This window comes from Tiliqua scincoides, chromosome 8 (assembly GCF_035046505.1).
Source record: "Tiliqua scincoides isolate rTilSci1 chromosome 8, rTilSci1.hap2, whole genome shotgun sequence".
Taxonomy (NCBI): domain Eukaryota; kingdom Metazoa; phylum Chordata; class Lepidosauria; order Squamata; family Scincidae; genus Tiliqua; species Tiliqua scincoides.
The window spans coordinates 18,934,134-18,948,657 of NC_089828.1; positions in this window are offsets into that span (position 1 = coordinate 18,934,134).

The following is a 14,524-nucleotide window of genomic DNA, read 5'->3' on the forward strand; positions in this document are numbered from 1 at the left end:
AATGAGGATCTGTCAAGACCCGCCAGAAGTGATGTCATGACCAGAAGTGTCATCATCAAGCAGGAAGAGTTTTAACAATCCTAGGCTGCAGTCCTACCCACACCCACCCAGGAGTAAGTCCCATATACTATCATTGTTGGGGTGCAATACTAACCCCTTATGCCATTGCTTTCCAGCACTGGCATAGTGGTACCAATGGGACACGTGCTGTGTCCTGCAGTTGGGTGTCACTCACAGAGGCCTCCTCAAAGTAAGGGAATGTTTGTTCCCTTACCTTGGAGCTTCATTGCCCTTATGTCAGTGCTGGAAAGCCCTGACATAAGGGGTTAGGATTGTGCCCTTAAAAGCATATACATAGTAGCTTGTTAAAAGTACAAGTCTGTAACATTTCCCCAGATGCAGTCACACACCATGGTCGCATCAAGTCTAATATATTAAAATAAAAATATTGAAATGAATGAGAACCCACCAGAAATTGGCTCGCAATCCACCTAGTGGGTCCTGACCCACAGTTTCAGAAACACTGTCCTGGAGCATATGGCAAGGGGCCCCCTCCCCCAAGCCCTGAGCCCAGCACTTATTTTAGAGAAACAAGGACTATGCACACATCCTGAGCATTCTGAAAACATAATTCCAAGTAACTTTTTCAAGACACCAAAAGTTTTTTAACCCCACCCCACTGTTCAGTATTGCAGAGATGCTCCATTTCTGATCAAACTTTCACTGCTGGCCTTCCACAGCAGAAGCACTGAGAAAATAGGACTCTGAAAGCAACTGATAACACCAAGGTGAGAGCAGACTACAAAGGCTTGCATTAACTTACTTATACACTACTTGCTGTATAGGAGGAAGCCCTGTCACGCCAGCTCAGCCTCTTTGGTTTAGCAAAGGAAGCCTTTATGATTATGTAGCACATAACGTATATTGTTTCTTCCAGGATTCTGTGAACCTGATTGGCTGGTCTTCCTTTAGTCATGTGTCAAAAATGTTTCAACATCCAACTTTTCACACATCAGAAGGCTAAAAGCTGACTTGGGTAGACAATCGGTCTCCTCTTGCAAGCAGCCTTAAACCCCAGCCCATTTAATTTCATGGATATAAAATAACTAGATGTTCTTTTCAGCTGTGTTTGTTTTCAATGTCAGTTTCTTTTCTTCTCCTTGTTTGGTTTTCAGATCACAAATCCACTCCAATCACAATTTGATTTGATAGAAGTAAATATGAAGGACTGGGCTTCTGAACATGGAGGCTAAGCTCAATTTATGACCAGAAGCAGTGGCATAGCTAATGAGTGCAGGGTGTGCATGCCACATCGGATGACATGCACAGTATGGGGACAGCACCAATACTAGCCAAAAATTTTGAAATCATGGTATTTTTGAATAATACCATCATGTCGGATCTCATTCAATGTGCAATTTCATGCAGAATGCAGTCAAACAAATTTGTTGAAATATCTCTATTCTATTAGAAGTTATAGCCAAAAAACCAGCAATGATGCACCACCACACCTACTTCCCACTGCACGGGAGGAGGTCCATCATGGAGGTGACATGCTGGCCTCCAGCACCAGGTGGCGCAAACCCTAGTGACGCCCCTAATCAGAGGGGGAATGGAACAGGGTGGCTCAAGGACACTACAAGGGTGGGTTTGACCCCACCTGATGTTGCTCCTGGCAATTCCTGGTACCTTCACCCCCTGCTATGGACTTCCCAGAGGTATCTGGTGGTTGACCACTGTGAAAGCAGGCTTCAGGACGAGATAGAGCAGCAGACTGGTTATGCTGTAACCAAGAAAAGTGATTGGCAGGGCAGAGGTGAAGGACCAGGACGTCGCACCTTTCTGTACAACGCAGGTGCAAAACATTGTATTGCATTTGAGTGATGGGGAGAATGTGATCTCCCCTCAACATAGTCACATCCTCAAGAGAAGACATGCTGACTTTTGCATGAGAAGCACTAAGCAAATATGCATATATTGTGCCAGAAACCAATTATGTACAAAGACACTGCTGATGCCTAAGCCAAGGCTGTGAGAAGAACACGGGGGCATTTGTGCTTTAACGTGAGTGAAAGTCATGCCCAGGCAATCACAGAAATGCTCCTCCTGCCCTGCACCCCCTTCCGCCCCACCACAGCTTCTCCATCAGCAGGTTTGTGAGAGCTGGCATCAAAATTATGCCAGGCAGGGCTGCTTTCTATACCTCCTGCCTTCTGGGTATCTCGGTTCATCCTTGCGTGCCAGGCAACCATGGCACACACCTACTGAACACACCCTGCCAATCTCTTTCTCCCTGTTTTTGCCTGAGACTCTGCCTCTTTGAAAGACAGTGCTAGTGTGCCAAAGAGCTCCAGCCATGGGAAATGTGCCTGGCTCCAGGCTAAGAGTGAGTAAACAGTGTGGATTGCCGTTTGCCTTTTCCTTTCTGATATTTAATTATTTATTCATTCATTTCATTCATTCATTTCATTTGCACCCATTTGCAGCCCAGACACAGCTACTCATTCCTTCCATTTTACGACTAGTTGTTGATCTAGGCCAAACTTTTCCTTGAAAAAATAAATGCGGGATGGGGGCTTAGACTGGGAATGCAATGCTGGTGGGGGTTAACTCTGTCCCTTCATGCAGGGGCGGTGTCAGGGGTCAGCCAGGTTGAGCACTGATGGAGAGCCCATGACCATCTGAAGGCCCACCCAGTCAGGCCAACCCCTGAGCCCTCAGTACTCCATTAGGGGGTGAGTCCAGTACTCACCAGCCGCTGGTGGCACTCTTATTCTGTTGGCGCTGACTGCCGTATAGGCAGTCCAGCAGAGCACAAATCAGCAGGAAGGTCAGAGGTTTCTCACATGCTTCAGAGTAAAATGAAGACCTTGACTATGGAGGTAAGTTGGCAGGGAAGCTGAGAGTTGTGGGGGAAGGTGGAAGGAGGACATCAGGAGGGCAGAACAGGGTGATGATGGGCAGAGGACGGGTGTATCGGGTCTGAGAAGATGGTAGATTTGATGGCAGTGGTAGCTGCCAAATCCTAACCCCCTTCCCAGACCGTTCCTATTTAGCTAGTGCAGGTTCGAGTAGACCCATGGAGGCTTACCCCGGGTAAAGGAACTATTGTTTCCTTACCGAGAGGAGACCTCATGGACTGCCCCCATAGCAGGATGCAGCAATAGCCATTTTGGCACCATTGCATTGGCAGGGGGAAACAACAGGATTGGGCTGTTATTAGAAACTAAGGAGCAAACAGCTTGAAACCAACTGCATTGAATCTGAAAGGAACCAGATACAGGACCTTCTCAGTGGTGTCCCCACAGTCCTAGAACTCTTTCCCTAAAGAGATTAGGCAGGTTCTTCCTTCCTCTCTGTCTTTAGCTGGATGATGAAAACCTTCCTATTTTAGAAGGCTTTTATGTCTAGCGCTTGAAATGATTTTATCTTCCGCCATACTTTTAGTTTGCTACCATCCATCTCGAATTCATGGCTGCATTTTTTAAACCTGCTTTATACTTATACATTTGTTGTAAGTCATTCTCACATTCACTTAAAAAGTGAGATATAAATGAGTTAAATTTTTAAAAATTATTTTAAATGGAACAGCTTTTAACATTCGCATTGGTTATTTAGAAGGATTTTTCAGACATCATCTGATTACTTCTCCTTTGAGTTTTAAAAAATGGAATATTTTGAAGACATTCTCAATTCCATGTTCTTCATACCCCACCTCCGCTCGGTCCATTGAACAAGAGAACCTGTCAAAGATGCCGGTTTGAAGATTAGCGCTTTTTCAAAGGGGAAAAAAGAAACACAAGAAAAAATGCCTAAGATTTTTTTTAATACAAAATTGAACATTTTAGGCATGATTTGGCCCTTGTTACGAATGTTTAAAGTCCCATCAATTAACTGCATTCAGATCAAGGTACCTTAAGAATGCTGGGCTGGATTATGTCCGTGATGCAATATTTGAATGAGCAGCATTGATCAACACTTTTATCTTCTGAAGTCCATTTTTTTTTGGGGGGGGGGGGGACAACAGTTGGAGAAATAATTTTGCTTAAAACACATTTCAAATGGGAAGATACTTCTGGGTCACTTGAAAGCATCCCCAGATCCTTTCAGAGATGCAGTTCAGAAAATGTGAGGTCATCGTCTCCTGCAGCTCCGCGCTGGAAGGGCTGAGTAGTGGAGTAAACTGCACATTGTCCTCCTCAGTTCTCGCCCAAGGTTGAACCCCTCCCTGCTCCTACCCCTTGCCACACACACACACACACCCCGGCTCCATTTCTCACGCGATGTCCTGTCCCAAATGTGACCTATCCAGCCCTAGAACCCACACTCCTCCCCCTTTCCCCCAATCAGTCCCAGTCCCTGTTTGCGTTTGAACGGGAAACCTGATGAACGGCAGCCAAAGTCTTCTCACGCAAAGCAGGGCAATCTTTAACCTGAGAGGGGACTGTGGCCCATGCAAAGCACTGCCTGGAAGCTGGACTGCTGCCTGATAAACTTTAACCCCTTCACCCTGACCCCACAGGTTCTGCTGCCTCCTCTTCTAGATCTTAACTGCTCCTTCTGCATTCTTTCAGTGGTGACCGCATTCCATGTTTCCAAGAAAACTTGCTCCCAGTTTCAGTGCAGGAATCAACCAAACTAGGCCTCTTTCTCCAAAACAGAAACTGGGAAGCTGATTTAGGGGGAGTGCAAATAGCCCTTTGGGCTGCAACTGTTTGCACGTTCTGGTCACTCTCAAAAAGGATCTGATGAAGTGTGAAATCCTGCTCTGGCTTTGTCGCATCATCTCTCTTAAGTGTCTCCTTGTTCTGTGCTCCTGCACACAGTTTGAGAGATCTATGTGCAGTTTTATAACCCTTGTTGACACCCAAGCTGCCATGTCCCACCAAGTTCTGAAGCATGCAAACTATATGCAGGCATATGCAGGCATAATCAAGGAAGATTGCAAGGTTCACTCCAGCACAGATGTTAGGAGTTATTTCACTCTCCCACAGATCCTGCACAATTTGCTGATGGAGAGGACCACAGCTGCCAAAGGGACGTACAGCCCAAACTTAACCTGCACTGGAGCAGGCAAGCCTGCCCGCATCCAGAGCACGGTTGGGACCAGTTGCAGCTCAGCCCAGGGCAAAGGGGATTCTTTCCCTTTACCCCGGGTAAAGCCACAGCAGCCCCAATGGGCAGATCCGAGCAGCCCAAATCTGCTCCAGGTTGCCTGGAAGCAGGGTTAGGATCTGGCACAAGCGCGAGATCTCGGTCCCACCCCCCACTCACCTATGGCCTGCCCACAGGCCTGCCTGCTGGCAACCCACCCCAAAACTTCTCCATCCCGCCCTCTGCCCACCGCCCCAAGACTTCCGCACTGGCCTGACTCAGCTGGCATGGGCTTACCTTTGCCCCAGTTTAGGCCAGCCTCCCTGCTCTCTTGGTGGCACAAAAGTGCTTTATGGCACTTTTGTGACACAGTTGAGCCACCCATTTACGGGTCGGGATTGTGCCCCTAGGCCTTGTCTACACATTAATGAGGTAGTTGAATGTAAGCTTGGCCCAAGTCCTTCTTGGGCTTGAGACACTGCCCAAAATGCCATCTCTCCTTACCTGGTGGTACACCCACCACTACTGCTACTGAATTCCTCTGATTCATAAAAGAAGAAGGGACGTGAGGGGAAGAGAAGAGCGGTGGGCTAGAGCATCTCTGATGCATCTCCTCCACATTTCCTCTTTCACTCTCTTTCCCTTTTCAAATCCAAGAAACAGGAGGAAGTGTAGTGGAGGTAGACACTCACTCCCCCCCTCACCAACCTGCCACCTGAGATGGCTTTACCACTACCATACCACTACAGAATGCAGTGTGTGATCACTTTTTTAATAACCCTCTCCTGTGTTTTAATAAAAGTCTCTGCACATAGCAAACACATCAGGCAACAGGCCGAGATAGAACCTTCCTTCCTATGACACCACTTTTTAATTTGTGACGATTTTTTTCTTCTGTGGACAAGCACTCCAATCTGGAAGTTGCATGCTTGCGATCGAAAGTGGTACCAGCCATTCTACCATCACCTCCTTCCTCTGCATGTGTGAACCTGGCCTCAGGTGGGACTTACTTCTAGGTAAACATGTATTTACATGCTGTAAACAAGCAGCTCCGTTGTGTCAATATATCTCTTGATCTCTGCCAAAGCAAGAGTGGCTGGTTATTCCCGGGCTTAATGAGGTCAGGGATCAGTCTTGCGTGCCATGCTTGCTCTACAATCTCGAGCACCTGCACACACCCTGCTGTGTGAACCTACCCTCCTTAACCACAACTGGAAAGGGAAAAGAGCTGACAAAATAAGGTTGAAACTCATTGAGGCCTACAGTTCTTAAATCCTCCCACATGGTACAGACCAACGGAATAGAACAGCAGTGTGCAGATAACCTCTCTGGAGCTACTGGTAGTTCTTACTGGGCTTTGGCACAGCGGAGCCTGGATGCTGCACCTGTGGGTCGGCGCTGGCCCAGCTGACTCCCAAGTGGGCGCAAATGTGCTTTACGGCACATTTGCGACACTCCTGGGCCGGCACAAGGGTCTTGCACCAGTCCAAAGAGTGCTTAGGATTGCACTCTAAGAAGCGTGCTTTCAACTCTAAGTGTGTGTTTGTGTATGTGTGTGTGTGTGTGCCCGTTTGTCCATTCAATCCTTCTAAAGCAAAGGTGTAACTAGGGTGGCGCCTATGGGGTACTTGCTCCAGGCGATGTGCCGGAGGAGCACAACACCCAAGGTATTCACTTCTGGGTTCTCCGCGGAGAAGGAAGGCCCAGGCAGCTTCACGTGGAGCTCCCTTGGGGGAGCCTCCACAGGAGACGGAATAGTGGGCGTGAAGCTCCCGGCACCTCCTTCTCTGGGCAGAACCAGGAAATGACATCACGATGTCAATGCCCAAGGCACCATGGCTTCTAGTTACGCCTCTGTTCTTAAGGTACAGCCACTGCTGGCCCTGACTATTCTATATCCATTGCTTTTCAAAAAAAACTTGCTATACTTTTGGTTTATATCTTTGCCCAAGAATAAACTCTACACTTCAGTTTTGTTTTGTAAAATAATCCTGCTTTTCTGTTTATATAGCCTGTGGGTTTCCTGGCATGCCTTCTTGTTCATGCATTCTGAGAAAGCACCAGAAAAAGATCAATCCACCAGCAATGAAGAGAACCTTGTGAACACAATGATGATCAAAGTGATCATACTTTCCATTGCATCCATCTAGCTTAGGGTTGTCTACACTGGCTGACAGCCGCTCTCCAGGGTCTCAGGTTGGGGGGGGGGAGTTCTTTCCCAGCCCTATCTGCAGATATCAGAGACTGAACCTGGGACCTTCTGTATGCAAACTCTGTGCTCTACCCGTAAGCTTTGGCTGCTCCCCAAAAGTGGTTGATCTAGTGAGCTGTGAGCTGAATAGTGAGCTGTTCACATGCTGAAAGACTGTCGTGTTACTGAGGTAGCTGCTGAAATTAATGTGTGCCACATCACCCTGGGTAGCGTGCCATTCTAAATCACATGCAATTGTACTGAACGTGTTGTTCCTTTCCGTGCCAGCATGAGTAGCTAGAAGGGAGGGGTGGCACTGGCATGGGAAGGAACATGATCGTGTTCATTTTACATGATTCAGAGAGCTTCAAACTGTGTCAAGGTGATATGAGGCAGGATGCAAAGGGCAGCAGATTTTGGGAGGAGACTACCACATTGCCATAACAGAATGCAGCAGCTATTGTGGTAGAGGGATTTGAGTGTTAGACCAAGAGTAGGGAGATCCATGTTCACAAATGTCCACTCAGTGATGAACCTCAGTGGGCAGGACCCGGCCAATCCACTTGCCAGGGTGAATGCCCCCAGCCTTAGCATTACACAAATCCCCTCCCTGGAGGCCTCATTTTCACTGTCCATTTTGAGAAGATAAGAAAGAGTAGGAAGTGTTCCATGCAACTCTTTCCTCATGCTTTCTGTGCTTATCAGAGGAGATCCTACCTCTCGCTCAGGTCCTCTGAGCATGGCAGAGAACTCAATGGAGATTACAGGAAGGGGTTTGGTGGCAACCACAAATAGTGACTGGTTGGCAAACCAAGTCAATGTTTTTCTATCTCTGTCACTGAGTGACTTTGGGACTATCAAGCTGTACCTAAACATACCCTACCTCACCATGGTTGCTCTAGGATAACAGGAGAGTGGGGGCACCCTAGTATACCACCCTGTGTTCCTTGGAGGGAGGATGGAATTAAAGTGTAATTTAAAAGTCTCTTGTCCTCTGACATGAGAATCAGGCCGAGGTGTCTCAGCTGCAGTAAACTGTTTACAGTAGGAGGCAATACGGTGAGTCTAACACGTGCACCAGGTGCTTAGAACCTGGAGCACTAGGAATTTTGACCTGATATCCAGTGCCGCTAATAAAAGTTAATATTTATTTAATGCCGGCAATGCAGCCTCGTACGATATTGTACGTAGCTCCACCAGCCCGGATAATGTTTTGAAGCCACTGTTTACTCAGGACGAAACCTGTTAAGTCATAGATTCTCAAATGATGAGGCCGGACCCTGTGTGTCTGGGGGAAGGGATGCATGCTGGAATACCAGGAGAGATGAGCTGCTACTGGGAGACAAATCTCTATGGGGGATCTTCCTTTCCCAAGACCATTTTCTGGCTTTCTCTCTCCGAGAAAAGAAAAGAAAAAATAGGAACTTAATGGAGCTCTGTTCATATCTATCTAGAGCAGGGAGGCATCCCATAACGGTGCTGGTAATGGGCACAAGAGAAAGATGGGGGTCTTAATAATTGAAAACAGAGCTTTCCATGAGGCCAACTGAAGAAGTTTCCTTAGGCAGCACCAGCAGGGCTTGCTTATCTCTGTCCACCTACAAGCTGCCACTGCCACTCCTTTTACTCCCTAGATTGGAATAGGGAGACAAAGAGGAAATGCGCTGAGCTAGAGCATTGAAGAGTGGGAGCAGCCAAGGGTGGCACATGATCAAGTAAGGGGAGGTAGCATATGGCATTAGGGGGTCTTGGGCCGGCCCTGATCGAAAGCCACCTCTTCAGTAGTACTTCACAGGCAGCAAGAAGTATAGGCACCAAGCTGGCTCCTGGTTTGAAGGACCCTAGGCTGTAGGGTGAGCCCCTCCTATGTTTGTGTCCCCCTATGGGTTTACTGGGTGATAGCACTGGCTCCAGTACACCTCTCAATATCAGTGGTCAGAGGTGCCATTTTAATTCTCCCAGCACGTCATTCTGTAACATTGCTCTAGAGGCCAAAGCATTCTGGGATCATTTAAGGGTGCAATCCTAACCCCTTATGTCAGTACATTCCAGCACTGACATAGCGGTGCCAATGGGTCGTGTGCTGCACCCTGCAGCTGGGTGGCAGTCACGGAGGCCTCCTCAAAGTAAGGGAATGTTTGTTCCCTTACCTCAGAGCTGCATCACCCATAAGTCAGTGCACTGACATAAGGGGTTAGGATTGCGCCCTAAATGACTTTGGGAGAAGTGCTGGGAAGGATTTAGATGAGGGAACCTATAGTTGAGCAGAGTTGTGGGCCTTTCCAGGATGCTGGGACCGCTACATTTGCCCACACTTTGCTCATGCCTGTTCCACACAGGTGCTGTGCTTGGAAAGTCTTTGTATACTCACCTGCTAAACAGTCTATTGGTGGAACATAGGTGGAACATACTGAGTCAGACCACATCCATTGAATGCAGCCTTCTCAGCCCTGACTGGCAGCAGTTATCCACGGTTTCAGAGGGATCTTTCCCAGCCCTACTTAGAGATGCCCGGGATTGAACCTAAGATTTCCTGCACATAAAGCAGCTTGTTTACCCCTGAGCTTTGTTCCCTCACTACAGATCCTGGGGCTGGATCAAGGGAGGAATTTCTCAGAAAGTAAAAACATAGACCAAATACGTTTACAGAACATCATCCCATTGAACTGAATGGAGCCTGCTCCCCAATAAGGATGGGTTAGGACTGCAGTCTTGAAAAGGGACCCCGTTCCAAAAACTTTGAGAAACAATCAATTCTGGTTCAACCGGAGATCTTTATTTGTCAGGCATAGTCCGTAACTGAATTACGGCTGTAATCCTATATACACTCACCTGTGAGTAAGTCCCATTGAGCTCAGTGGGTCTTACTTCTGAGTAGACATGGTTAACATTAGACTGTAAGTCTGTGAAACATCTTTTTCATCTTTAAGTGGGGACATTTGCACCCAGTCAGGCAACTGTTCCTCCCCTTCCCACTTTTTTTTTTTTCTTCTTAACATCCAATCTGATGAAAACTTCTGCTGAACTTGAAAGCTTGCTCACAAATCTATGATGTCTTAAGAAAGGTAGGCTGCTGCTGTTCTTGCTTTTGGATTTTAGAGAGGTGTCTGGAAATAGTGATATTTATTTTACTTAGAAGTAAGCCCACTATGTTCAGTAGGACTTAGGCTATAATCCTGTTTTACCCAATGGAAACAAACACCTCTAATGGCCTGATCTGATCCAACTTTCCAACACTGATGAAGCCGCAATGCAGCCCCGAGGTAAAGCAACAAACATTCCCTTACCCTGAGCAGATCTCTGTGACTGCCCCCCCCCCCCAGCAAGATGCAGCACATACCAGATTGGTGTGGCTACAGCAGCGCTGGAAAGTTGGATAGGATTGGGCCCTAAGTCATGGATCAACATGGCTAGTGGTCATTTTATCTGCTTTGGAGAATACTGAATTTGGCCATTCAGGTGAGGGATCTTAAAATTCATGGAAGATGACCTTTTCCCATTTAATAGTGGAAGTCTGCCAGGGATGGGGGGGGGGAGTTGCCTAAGACAGCATACTGGTGGGAAAGGCCCATCTCCACTGCTTTTCACCCCCCCCCCTCAATACCCTGGATTGGAATAGGAAGAGGAAGTTGGAGAGGAAGTGTGGAGAAGAGGAGAGTAGTGGGCTAGACTGTCTCTGGCTGCAAGCCTATAAAAGCTTTCCTGGAAGTAAGCTCCATTGAGCACAATGGGACTTATTTGTGAAAAGATACACATAGGATTGTGCTGTCTGTTGTTTTAACCTGCCACTCTCCTCTCCATTCCCCTCTTCCATTTCCAATCCAGGGAGCAGAAAGAGTAGCAGGTAAGGAGGGGGAGCCCTGGGCACCAGGTCTTGAGCCAGCCCTGCATCTAACCACTAGGTAACAGTACTTAATAGTCTACCTATTTAACAGTGCAATCTTAGTTGGGACTGGAGTAAGTTCCGTGGGACTTACTTCTGAGGATACACACATTGGCTTGCTTGGGTGTTAAAAGTCTGCCCAAAACACTTCCTCCACTCCACTCTACAAAGTGTGGCTCTTGGAATTGGCTCATCCCCTTTGACGAACTTCTCTTTCTGACCCTTTCTTGAACATCTAGACTGGGGTGGGCAAACATTTTGGTAGGAGGTTCTCATCATCTCTCTGACACTGTGTTGGGGACTGGAAAAAAGAATTAATTTACATTTCAAATTTAAATAAACGCACATAATACACATGAGATCTGTAATATAGGCATGTACGGCCACATGAGAATAAGAGCTCTTAACCACACACCTCTTGTACAGTGTAAAAACATACAGACCAAGTCAGAAACACATGAAGACATAAGTTGTTCAGAGGTAATGGGGTGGGGGGGTTAAAATAATGCTCAGGGAAAAGCAGAAAACACATGGAGACTATAAAAATGGTTGGCAACCTTCAGACTGAAAGATTATGGTATAAGCCTACAGCACCCGGTATTCCCAGGCAGTCTTCCATCCAAGTACTAACCAGGGCTGACCCTGCTTAGCTTCCGAGATCAGACAAGATCAGGCATGTGCAGGGTAACAGTTACTGCTGGAGACTATAAAAGGCCTTGCTCTAACTTGGCCCACAGCTCACGTCTGGTGGTTGCGACTGGCAGTCATGGGCCAGCATGGGCTCCAACAGGTGGGCCAGAGGCTTATTAGAGACTGGGGACTCCCTATGGGCTGGACTGGGGGACCCTGAGGGCCGCAAATGGCCCCCAGGCTGGGGTTTGCCCACCCCTGGTCTAGACCAGTCGTTCACAATGTTTTACCACTTGCACATCCCTTGGAAGCCTAGTAGACCTGTGCTCCAAAGACTATGGTGGCTGTCAGTACCCTCTCCCTGCCTTATTTTGCCCTGTTCTGCCTGCCCCCATTGCCCCCTCCCCCTTTGGGAAGGGGCCCAGAAGAAACTTTGTACCCCCTGATAAAATTCCCCTCATAGACCCTGGTGTCACTTGTGGGGTTCAGCAAAACCTCTTTGCAGCCTGGGTGGCAGCAGGGAGACTTTGTGTGTGTAGACTCTGCTCCTCTCACCCAGCCCTTCTGCTGTGCCAAGGAGGCATTAAAGAGGCACTTTCTGTGCCTTGATTGTTCCCAGTGGAGCCTTGGGGAGACGTGTGATTTGGAAGGTGCGTGTGAAGGGAAATGACTCCAAGGGGTGTCAACAGGGCTTACCCACACGCAACGATTGTTGCCAGCTTTGCAACAGCCCTGGCCTGTGCGTGAGAAAAAAAAGCTCACAGTTCCCAGCTTCCAAATCGAGCCTGCCTGTCTATGGGATAATGAGCCCAGGGCGCTGGCCCTTTAAGAGCCCTCCCATAGCGTGCCTGCAGTGACCAAGGCGTTGCAGGTTTTGGGTGCAGAGAGCTTGAGATCGCCTTGGCGGCCCCTTCTCACGCAACCACCCCCACCGCCTGGTGCCCTCGCCCAAGTGGCAGCTTGTATTCCCTCTTCTTCCCCACCCACCAACAGCCCTGCCTTGACAAGGGCACAACAACATCTGGGAGCCACGACCAGTTCAAAGGCGATGGAAATCAGCATTTACACGTGGATCTGGGAGCCCGCTCTGAAAAACAACTATTCACACTTGCACCCGACTCGCATCTCCAGCGGGAGGTTGGCACAAACGGGGTACCAGCTGATTAGCTACAGTGTGGTTAAGCCTGCTTGGAAACCACGCCCCCTCAGGAATCTGTAACCCTGTCATCTCAAGGAGTGGGTGCTCCTCTGCTTGGCTGCATGATGACTCATAAAAGCATTCTGCATATGCTCAGAGGCACATGATTTGTTGATGTCAAATATTTACATGCTGCTTTTTCCATTGTGTTCAAATCGATTTACCATCAGTGCTGGTGCTGGGTTGATGAAGGCTCAGGGACAAAGTTTTTGGGTGGTACTTAGGGGGCAGTGGGGGGGAGGGCAGGGAGTGACTCCTCCTGATGGGCAAATGGGGGAGATATTTGGCAATGGAAGTTCTGCCCTCCCTGCCTGTCAACAGGAACAGCCTCTAAAGACCCAGAATGATGCAATCGGCTCATGGGGGGACACTGTCCTCTGTAGATGGGACTGCTGGGTACAGCAGCATGGTGAGTCTTTTGGCCAACTCACACAATCACTGTCAATACTATTGGGGCACAGAGGTTAGCCCCCAGCCGGGTGGGTCCTCTGATGATTGTGGGTTCTCAGCCACTGCCCAACCCCAACAACTTGCCATGTCACCCATGCTTACAACAACACAGAAATATAACAATAATCAGAAAATCATTTCTGGGGAAAAAACACAAAGCAATCAAAATAATATATATTATTTACATAAACCACACTATACTTCACTTATATCTTCCATACAGCTCAAGGGCATTCCCAGAGTCTCCAGTCAAGGCACTGACCAGACCCAGACAAGTGTCTTTATTCATCAGTATCCCACCCTCTGATACCCCTTGCCAAAATCTGTTAAACCACTAGACTACCCTGCAGCCTCTCATGCAGGAGGCGGACCCATGCCAAAGCCCCCCTGAAACCTGGAGCCAGCCCTGTCTGGATGTATTATTTAGCCCAAATTAATCTGGAGTTAATCATGTGATCACTAAATGACAGAGATTGAACATGAAAATAGCCATTCAGTCAACTCTTGACCATAGAATGTGCTCTACTGTATAACTATGTTGGTTGAGCCTGCAATAAATACAGTCCCTAGGCATTCAGAAGTCAGTCCCACTGTGTTAAGTGAGACTTCCTCCCAGGAAAGTTTGTATAGGTTTGCACCCTAAAGATCCTACCAGACTGTCGCAATTGGTTCTGTAAAGTTTATAGTCGTGTTTTTTTTTCTCTTCAGAGTACGCATTTACTAAAACCTAACATGTTTGCAGCTTGGGATATTTACATTTCATCCATTAATGCCTTTAGATGGCTGAAGTTATTGTCTTTGGATGACCTCTGTGGCAAATTTTCTAAAACCTCTGTTCATGCCTCTGTGTGCGTAGTCAAGGAGAGGTGGAGGATATTGTTCATTCCTTGAGTAGTCAGGGCCGGTTCATCCATGAGGCCAACTGAGATAGTTGCAACAGGTAGCAGAGTGGAAGGGGTCACCCACTTCTGTCCCTCCCACTTGGCTCTACTGGAATGAGCAGAGGCTGACACATCACCTGGGAAGGGCAGGTGACCACATCCGGCACACTGGCTTAGGTGCCAGGAGGTCTCAGTCC